The sequence below is a fragment of the Lissotriton vulgaris genome, chromosome 5, assembly GCF_964263255.1.
Source record: "Lissotriton vulgaris chromosome 5, aLisVul1.2, whole genome shotgun sequence".
Lineage (NCBI taxonomy): Eukaryota > Metazoa > Chordata > Amphibia > Caudata > Salamandridae > Lissotriton > Lissotriton vulgaris.
The window spans coordinates 263,227,920-263,239,450 of NC_141693.1; positions in this window are offsets into that span (position 1 = coordinate 263,227,920).

Here is an 11,531-nt window from a genome sequence, read left to right on the forward strand (position 1 = left end):
TGCTTATCCAATACACCTTGTCTTCACAAACCATCACCCATCTCTTCCGAATTCCCCCTTCCTTCTCTTCTGGACACAACATGTAGTTTTTCAAGATTTAATATGCATACATGTGTCATTGTGACGGTGTGATTAAATACCACTGACCAGTCTTTTGATTGTTTTCCCTCACGTGTTATAGGTGTTTGTATTAGATTTTCTTGCTGAAAATTTAGTTTACTGGGACCACTTCTTACTGTTCTGCATATTACCCAGGTCCCATTGCCATTGGGTTTACCCTTTATGTAATGCACTTTGTTTTTACAGCTGCAGTTGAAATTTAAAAAAAAAATCTATTGTGCCCCTAAACAATTTATTTGCAATTTTTCATTCCTTTCTGTTTATTGTCTCCAAATAGACAGTCACCCATTATCCCCATTTCATTGGGACTGCTGGAAGCTTTGTGTGTACTTAAAAAATGTCTTCTCATCTTCTGGTCCTAGGAATTGGTGCCTAATCTGATACTTTACTCTTTTTTTTTAAAATATTTAGGCTTTCTCATAAATATAGAGTTTCTTTTAAAATGTGTTTTGACTTTTTAAATTGTACTGCCTTTACATCTGTAGTCCTTTACTTCACGGGTAAGTAATTATTATTTGAAGTTTGTGTCTCTCTCTCCCTCTCTCACTCAATAAATATATATATATATATATATATATATATATATATATATATATATATATACTAGCAGCCCGTCCCGACGTTGTCCGGGTATGAATTGCTGCCGGCCAGTAGTATATTGTTTTGTAGGATTTCGTTTTGATAGCATTTCTTATCTGTGACAGGCCTGTGAAATGCTCCGATTCACAGTGCACTGCTGATGCACTTAAGAGTGCACGTTCAGTAGTGTGTGAACTCGAGTTTCCCTACTTTATTTTTCCTTGCAATATTATATAGTGCGAACTCGACAACATGGCATGAGCACAATTTACATTACAGAAGAACACATTCATTTGTGGTAGGCACGGGGAGACAAAGCGATTTGCCTGAAATCACAGGATGTTGAGCTGATGCAGAGATTCGAACGTAGCTCCCCAGCACTAAAGTTCGCAATTCTAGAACTTGTGATGGGAGGTGTGTCTAAAAGAGTATGTCGGTGCTGGCTATCAATGAGAGAGACCTGTGCATTTTTCAAATCGGTGGTGAAAAAATATGAGTATGTTGCTGGAGATGTGGGCCGCCGTCCCACCAATGTACCTACCGGGCGAGGGTAAACACCCATTATTCCGCAACTTTCTTTCAGCATACCATCACTCCGCGTACTTTCCTTACGAAAGTACCATGACTCCGCAATGCCATTATAACGCAAGGCGTTACATTTTATATGCTTTTACCATGCATACATTTACAACGAAATTCGTTGTAAATGCATGAATGGTAAAAACATGTTTTTAAAAAAATGTTTGGATAAGGTAAGTATGGGTATAGGGGTATATGTTTTGGGGTACTAAGGTATATGTTTTGGGGTACTGAGATATATGTTTTGGGGTGTTTGGGTATTTTAAGGGTTCAGATATAGTTTTGGGTTATGGGGTTCAGGGGTAGTTTTAGGGTTTAGGGATAGGTATGGGTTTTGGGGTACAGGGGTATTTTTAGAGTTCAGGGTTAGGTTTGGGTTTTGGGGTATTTTTACGGTTCATGAGTAGGTTTGGGTTTTGGGGTACAGGGGTATTTTAAGGGTTCAGGGCTAGGTTTGGGTTTTGGGGTACAGGGGTATTTTTAGGGTTCAGGGCTAGGTTTGGGTTTTGGGGTACAGGGGTATTTTAAGGTTCAGGGGTAGGTTTGGGTTTTGGGGTACAGGGTTATTTTTATGGTTCAGGGCTAGGTTTGGGTTTTGGGGTACAGGGGTGTTTTAAGGTTCAGGGGTAGGTTTGGGTTTTGGGGTACAGGGGCATTTTAAGGGTTCAGGGCTAGGTTTGGGTTTTGAGGTACAGGGGTATTTTTAGGGTTCAGGGGTAGGTTTGGGTTTTGAGGTACAGGGGTATATTTATACGGTTAAGATGGGTTAGTGTTTAAGGGTGTTGGGGTATTTTAAGGAGTAAGGGTGGATTATGATTATGGGGTGCAGGGGTATTTAAAGGGAGCAGGGTGGACACCCAGAGCTGGAATGTACAGAACCTTTCCTAAGTCCATGAAGAAGCGGCGGGTTTTTGGCCCCGAAACGCGTCGGACATTCTTTTAATGAAAGAGGCAGTCTTCAATCCTTGCTTGGGAGCCACAAACAAACCGGAGGTTAAGAGGCTGCGGTGAGCACTCACCAAAGCGCTTGCACAATTTGCTCTACTATACATATATATATATATATATATATATATATATACATACATACATATATATATATATATATATATATATATATAAAATATATATATAAAATATAAAAAAACAGTATGATGAATAAGTGTCGTTCTTTCCAAGCAAAGAATGAGACATTAGATGTGCTTTTTTCTTATTACTAATAATAGATTTAGAGCCTAGGATAAGAACTAAATCAATTTCATATCTATCAATACCATTTGTAATGCTGGTGTCAAGTGGGCCTCAAATAAGGTGCTAAACCTTCCTTGGGACGAATTCTGAACAATGTTGTGATTAATTTAAATATGTATAACTGGGAAGCAATAAAATAACAGGTTTTGGAAGGTGTGGTTTGTATAGTTGTTGTGGGGTCCAGAATGATCTGTGGAAAAGCATGGATTTGGTTTGTGCAAATATTGGGGTGATTTTGTTTTAAAAAGAGGACTCCAAATATGACTCCAGTTGAGTTGTTAGCATTCTTTATGATAAGACTTAATAGTTTTACTGTTGTAGGTAGTAAATAGTTGTAAATTTGGGAGATTAAGGGTACAAAAAAGTAGTAAGGTTACTAGATCAAGTGTAAACATACACAAAAGCGTAAGTTTACCTTTATGAGCCAGGCTCAAAGTGAGCAATTTTATTTACTTTGTATATAAATTGAAGGATGGAGGGCTTGTCATCTAAATGTGGTTGTTTATTCACACAGACATTAAGTCTCAATAACTTATAAAATTCAATGTTGGTATGGTGATATCGAGTGTATAGTTTAGAAAATGTCTGGTGAGACTTCTAGGAACTGAGATGTTTGATGAAAAGGATTCCTTTTATACAACCAATCTGGCCAGCCTAAAAATTTGTCATAAATTGTCGGTGTGCCACAATGATACTAGGTTGGAGTTCTGTAATTTTATATCTGATGAGGTATGATTTTTTTTATTATTAGGTATGATGTGTTATGAATCAGGGATATTTAATTTGTCAATTAATAAGATGGATATGGGGTTGAACATTTTCAGTATTTTTTTTGCTCTCACTAGTCCACATTGTTTATAGGACTGTGAAATGGAAAACCATTGAATCCCTTGGTTAAAGAAAAAGGCAGGTGGGTAGTTCTTCAATGTGCCAGGTTTACTCATTCCACCCTAAATCTTTGGGGAGTCTTATGGGCTCATTAAGATGGCAGAACGATCGCCACCGCCGGGCTGGTGGTGGCGGTCGTTCCCCAATCCTAATGAGATTTACCCACTGCCGTATTAGGATGGCAGTGTTGCGGCGGACGCAAAGTCCGTCCGCCGCTTTACCGCTTAACCGCCGGTGGCAATCGTCACGATTGCCTGCTGGGCGGAGCAGGGGCACTAATATGGTTTCAGTGCCTAGCAAGCACCGTCTGCCATATTAGGAAGTGGTTACTGAGCATCCTTTTCACGATGCCACCATGGAAAGGCTGACGGGGATTGGTTTTGGGGGCCTGTTGCGGGCCCCTCTTGTGTCTGGGGGAGGTGGGGTGCACTTGGGGGGTACCTATGGTACCCCCAACATTTTGCTGCACCAAGTGGCAGGCACTGTGTGGTGCCTGCCACGTGGTGCAATGAAATGTCAGACATGCGATTTAGACATTGCGGCGGGTGCTGCTGTCAGCAGCACCTGCCGTAATATCAAATTGCAGAATGCGACCGCCATGGTGGCGGTCAAATCCGAGTTTGCGGTGCGGGACTGCCGCATGTCTGGTGGCCAGTCCCAACACCGCAGGACCATCCTATCGAGCCCCTAAATTTTTTACATCAGTTTCTGGGACATTTGTCTTACCAGAAGAAGTTATTCAGTATTTTTTCTATTTTGGGATGGAAGTGAACTGATAACGAGAGAGGGATCATACTAATAGATAATTTATTACAGGAGTAATCATCATTTTTATGCTTTTAACCCTTCCCCACCAAGTCAAAAACTTCTGTAACCAGCGTTTCATTAATTCCAAGACTTTTTGAGTGTTTTATTAAATTTTATTCCTAAGAGCTTTTGTTATTTGTGTTACTGTAAATCAATGCAAGAAGAAATAGGGCTGGTAACAGTGGGCATCCTTTTCTTGTACATTTCCTGGCGTTTAATGTGTCTGAAATAAATCCCCCTTCTCACACTTTGGCTTTGGGGTCAGTATATAAAGCCATTACCATTTAGATACATTTTCACCAAGTTTAATTATATGTAGAATTGCTTAAAGGAAGGTCCATGGGACTTTGTCAGATGTCATATCTTTATCGAGTGTAATTGCAATGTAGGGGAGGAGGTAAGTTTAGCCATATCAATTACATGACAGAGGACTCTTGTGTTATCGCTATAAGAATGATTTTTCAAAAACCCAACCAGGGAGAAATCTATCAAGTGTGTGAGTATGGGTTCTAATCTATTTGCAAATATGTTTGCATACATTTTACAATCAGTATTTATCAATTAAATTGATCTGTAGTTTTAGTTTTGGGAAAAAGGGGATCTTTGCCTTCCATGTGGAATACTATAATTATTATTTCAAACAACATCCGACTAATCATTCCAAAACTGGTGAATTGGTTAAATGGTTGTTTAAGAGGGTATGTTTTTAGAGCACTTAACGTTTTGTGAAAATTTAAGCAAAACCCATCTGGACCTGGAGCTTTCCCAATTTTCACTTTTTGGATGGACTTTGTGATTTCTTCCAAGGTAATTGGTTCATGTGAAGTGATGGTCGCATTACTAGAATATAGGGGCATATTTACAAGCAATTAACGCCACTGAAGTGTCACTTTTTCTGACGCTCCGATGGTGTTGCTCCACACCCCATATTTACAAGGTGGAGTTTAGCAGTCCGCTGTGGCGAAGGGTCAGCAATGGGAGTTGCAGTGGGCGTACCACCGCACCACCCACTGTTTTTTGACGCTGCCCCAAATTTACAAGGATTGGGTAGTGGCAACAACTAAGGCAAGGTGAAACCTGGTTTTAGGATGGCGATACGAGGAGAAATTATTAACTTCTCCTCATATTTTGCTTTTTCTAGGCATTCTACAGCACACGTAGAGTCAGCAGATTGCCTTTAAAGATTGTTTATGTGCAGGAAGCCAGGATATCTATATATATATATATATATATATATATATATATATAGTCTTGGTCTTGTAAATATGGAAGAATTTAAATACCTAAAAAAAAGAATACCCGAGAACGCCAGTGATCTATTTCATACCAAAGATCCACAAAGACAGAGAAAGACCACCAAGACGTCCAATTATTACGGCATGCGATGGCCCACTCGAAAATTTGTCTAAATACATTGACTTCTTCCTGCAAGAACACGTGTGTAAGTTGGAATCCTATGTAAGAGACACTGGAGATTTTTTGTCTAAAATAGGTAGAGTAAAGTGGGAAAATGGTTACTACCTAACAACTCTAGATGTTTCTTCCCTATACACGTGTATAAGAAATGTAGATGGACTGAGAGCAGTGGAACACTTTCTTGCAAAACGACCAATGGAATTCACAATGCACAACAAAATGCTCATGGACATGTTGATATTTTGTTTGGAGCATAATTTTTTCCTTTTCAACAAGCAAATGTACCGACAAGTGCAGGGGGTTGCCATGGGCGCCAGCTTCTCCCCCAGCTATGCCTGTTTATTTATGGGCTGGTGGGAGGAGCTGGTCCTTAGGAGGCAGTATCTTGACATCTACAACGACAAAATTGTATCCTGGCTAAGGTACATTGATGACTTGATAATAGTGTGGAAGGGCACTGTAGAGAAAGCATAGGCATTCATTGAAGGCATCAATAACAACCAGGTTAATTTAAACTTCACTTCTAATATCAGTAATAGTGTCAGGTCTCCTTCTTGGATGTGTTAGTCAATATAGATAACAATAACATCAATACCACATTGTTCAGAAAGGAAACAGCAGGGAATACCCTGCTACATGCAACTAGTGCACACCCGACACACCTCATCCATAGCATCCCCTATGGAGAGATGCTGAGGCTGCGTAGAATATGTAGTGATGAGGGAGAATTACAGAAACATCAACAGGAAAGCAAGAGTAGATTTCTGGACAGAGGCTACAGTGCTAAAACAATAGATGCAGCCATCATCAAGTCGAGATTAAAGTCTAGGGAAGAACTTCTGGGGACACTAGACACTGCTGTAAATGAGAACAAGGAAAGGAAACAAACACCTAACGATACACCCACACTAATCATGACTTATAACCGACAGCATAGGGAATTGCGCAAAATAATGCAGCGCAATTGGCATCTAGTTAAAGATGATCCTGTCATTGGTGAACATCTCTCAGACTATCCGGCAATAACATATAGGAAGGCGACCTCCATGGCAGATGTCTTGGTAAAATGTAGCCCTGAGTATAGGGAAAACACAGGGCGGTCATTAGCCCGGAAGGGATTTTACAAATGCCCTAGTTGTAAGGCTTGTACATATGGCGTAAACAAAACATCCTATATGACAGCCTTTAGCCCAAAACCACAGACCATAAAATATCACTTAACATGTAAGAGTGAATATGTGTTCTACATACTAGAATGTAGCTGCAATTTAAAATATGTTGGCAGCACAAAGCTTCCAAGTCATAAGAGAATCTTGCAGCACATTAGGGCGATCAATAACAATGACCCAAATTACCCTGTAGCAAGGCATTTTCACGAAGTACATGGAGGAAACCCCAAAGATTTAAGATTCTATATAATTGACACTGTCCCAATGCAGAGAAGAGGTGGGGATAGAGAAGGAATGTTATGCCGGCTAGAAACACACTACATACTTACACTAGATACGAAACAGCCTAAAGGTTTGAATATGAGTGAGGACTTGTATACGTTCTTGGAGTAACAGTCTTGAATATCAATGGGAATTGCACTAAGATAACTGTAAGATAACGTGTGTATATATTGATGAGAAAAAATGTTCCTAGTATTATGAAATGTCTTTATGTAAATATTTTATTAACTTTTGTACAATCTTGATGAATCTTTTAGAGAGAGGTATTTTTGGTATATATATTTTTCTATATAACATAGGTTTTAACTATTTATGGAATTTTCAACAATGTATTTTACATTTATAATTGAACCCTATCAGAAATTGTATTGCACATATCATTAAAAAAAAGAAGTACATATAACTACAAAATATTTCTTCTATGTTTATCTAAGCACTGTCACTTAAAAGGAGGTGCATCACACGACACTGTTGTCATGTGATCAAGGCAGGGAGCTGCCGAAATGCGTCGTGATGATGTGGTCGCACTTTTGAAAATAAACTGAAAAGAAGCACGAAATTGGGTCTACCTCGTCTAATTGCAAGTCTGTTGGTGAGAAGTTGTGGAGGACGAGCTTTGCAGCATATATATATATATATATATATATATATATATATATATATATATATATACATACATATATATATTTTTTTTTCTCCAGGAATGCGGCACTCAGCGTTTGTAAGGTTTAAACAGCTTTACTTTATTTCTCCAGCTCGGACCAACGAGTTTCAGCCATCACAGGCTTTGTTCACGGTAAGTGAGCTTTTTTCTATGTCCACTATTTATCCCAGTTCGCAGTAAGGGTGCATTATGGGACTAGTAGTTAATTACATTCAAAAGTGAAAATGCAACGTGTGATCACAATATGTACAATTCTCAACAGTCCAATATGTATACGCTCTGCCTTACGCGCACATAATGATTACAGTCTCATATTTGCATCATATGTAGACAGTATCTGTTGTGCCTGGTATAGTACCCATTTTAAGCACATACGATTTCAAAACATTATTATCCTTCTCTTCAATGTTTGATCGTTCTCCAATAAATTCCAATATTCTGATACATTTATCATTTATCATTTCTCAGTCGCGCTGCTTTACGCGCATGCAATAGTTCATTTCTTCTGGTTCTATTATATGGAGAATGATATTTTTAACGATACTTTTAACAATAGTCTCTTATATGGGTATAGTACCCCATAGTGCAATGTTCGCTCACAGTCTACATTTTAGAATTAAGTCAATATATTTCAATTCTTATTCCAAATGTACGTAAAGTTACTCATCAAAATTCATCCCTCTGGGCATCTTAGTTTTCAGTCTGATAATGAATTTGGATTCGATTTGTCGCAATTTGCGTAGCCTGTTGCCCCCTCGTTCTCCCAAGTTGACCATATGTATACCAAAATACAACACTGCTTTCCAATCTCCTTTCTGACACGATATCATGTGTTTAGCTGTTGCATAAGCCATGTCCTTATTTTTCACAGCTCTGATGTGCTCTAATATTCGTTTTTTTAGAGCACAGGTGTGCTCCCAATGTAGCATGACCCACATTTACACTGTATCACATAGACCACATGTGTGGATGAGCAGGTTATTTTACCTTCGATGGGCGTTTTTTTTACCATCCGGTTCGTCGTAGGTGTTCTTATTCAGGCCAATTTTGCACGCTTTGCGATGTGTCCCTTGCAGGCCAACAAGTGAAGCCGAGCCGTAAACAGTACGGCAGCTTCGAAGGACTTGCGGAGGGGAAAGACGTTTGCATTAAACACAAAGACTGCTTTTTGCTGTAAACTCCTAGTGCTCGGTTGTGAGATAAACGTATATGCAACGGAGTGAACAAAAAAATATACGCAACCTATATATTGAAAACAAACAAACATAAAAAATGGAAGCTCGAGTAGCTAAACGCGCAGATAAGGCGAACGCAATATTCCAAAGCTCCTCAAATGGGGGTAACACGCCACGAACCGCCAACACGGCCAACACAACCCAAATAAGTACTGGGAAACAAATGTTTAATCAAATTGAAAAACTGTATAAAAAGAAAATCAATAAAAGTTGGGAAGTGATTGCACTTCAAAAATACATTGAAGTAAAGAGAATTCCCAGAGGACTCCGAGTTTTTAAGATGCCAACACATCCTGAAACAAAAAAAGAACTAATTATAGACTGGCTAGAAAATAATACCGAATGCTCATTGAACATGATGCGGATCCTTATTAAACACGCTAAAATTGATATAGATGATATCACTATCAAGATAAATGAACTAGAAGAAAATATTAAACAACAAATCAACAAGGACGAGTCAGCAAAAATGAGGAAAGAAATGGACGACAGACTTGAAAGATATGAGACCGAAATAGAAGAACGCAAAGAGCGAAAATTCAAAAGAGATGAAAAAGATTATTCGGTAGGAAGGATTCTGACATTCGCCAGAAGGTTTGATCATCTCAAAAAGAACTTTCAATGTCAAAGTGTACCAAAACGCACCAGCCAGCACAAGTGGATCGGAGATAAGTGAAAACGGAGGATCTGACAGTGGAGCAAGTAACCAGGGTTTTGATTTTTTAGACGAGGTACTCCTGTGGAACATGGAAAAATCCATGTCCAGAGGAGGAAGCCGCGGAAGAGGATCATACCAGCCCCGAGGAAGAGGAAAAAACCCCGTTACGGGACCACAGGAAAACCAGAAGACCCAAAAGAAAAAAAGTCATACCCTCTAAGAAATCGGAAATAGAAAATTTGATAATCAATTTATCGGAGCATATACTAACAGAAGAAGAAAGAACACTATTAAATAAAGGACTCTCATTTTGCCCCGAAAAACACTTCAATCCAACAGAGACAAGAATAGATTTATACAAATATATTCGCAAACTCAAACTTGCGAAATTTCATGCAAAGCGCCCAAAACTAATGTTGAACACAGAGAATGGTGAGCCATCAGATATCAATCCAAACTGGCAGATTGAAGAAATACCTGATCTCCAGAATATATTCGGACTCCTCTACGAACAAGAGCCATCGGAAATCTCGGGAACACAGTTGTTGGAAGACTTGAACATCAGAACTGACCGGAGAGTCAAAAGTGGCTTAAAGAGAAAGTCTAGATTTTGTCCCACTCTGTCACCAGGCAATAGGATTGATATGTTTTCAGAAGCCATAGTAGAGGAAATAGAGAAACTTACGGCGAAAAGGAAAGGAAACAAAAGAGAAAATCTCACCCAAAGAGAAAGACAGGCTATCAAGACACTTAATGATGATGTCAATCTTACTATAAAGCCGGCAGACAAAGGGGGAAATATCGTCCTGATGAACACCAAAGACTAAGTACGAGAAGCCAAACGACAACTGGATAACCGAGACAATTTTTCCAAACTACAAACTAACCCGATAAATTAGATGACGCTGCAACTAAATGGATTACTACAAAAATGGCAACAAGATGGATTACTGGATGAAGAAGAAAAGAAATTTCTAATGAATGAATACTCAGTAATACCCACGATTTATTTTCTGCCGAAAATCCATAAAACTATTGTGAATCCACCTGGCAGACCAATTGTGGCATCATGTCAAAGCCTCTACGAGAACATCTCCCAGTACGTAGATCTGTTCCTAGCACCGATTGCTAAAAGCATGAGTTCCTATATCAAAGACACTGGGGACTTTTTACGAGTATTGAATGACATTGCATGGAGTGAGAACTACCTACTGATCACCATCGATGCAGTTTCACTGTACACATCCATCAAACATGAAATTGGCTTGGGGGCATGTAACTATTTTCTAAAGCAGCGGAATATCGGGGAACGTAGACACACTGAAATGTTGATGAAAATGATCGAGTTGTGTTTAACGAACAATGTATTTCTATTTGACAGCCAACTGTACAAGCAAGAATGTGGAACTGCAATGGGAATTTCATTTTCACCCAACTACGCTAATGTCACCATGGGGTGGTGGGAGAAATCAATTGCATGGGATCCCATAAATCAAACAGATCTAGACAAAATAATACTGTGGGTTCGTTACATCGACAATCTGTTTTTAATTTGGAGTGGTACGAAAAGTGACTTTGAGGCATATTTCAAAAAACTATGTGACAATGACATCGGACTACAGTTCACTCACACCATCAGTGAACAAGAAATTGACTTCCTTGACATTAAAGTATTTGTAGACAATGAACAATTACAAACCACACTGTTCAGGAAGCGAACATCAACTAATAGTATCCTCCATGGAACTAGCTTTCATCCACAACCCTTGCTAGCTAGTATCCCGTATGGCGAATTTATTCGCATGAAAAGAAACTGCTCCAAAGAACAAGATGCTGAAAATAAAATTATGGAAACCACAGTAAGACTAAGATCTAGAGGATAC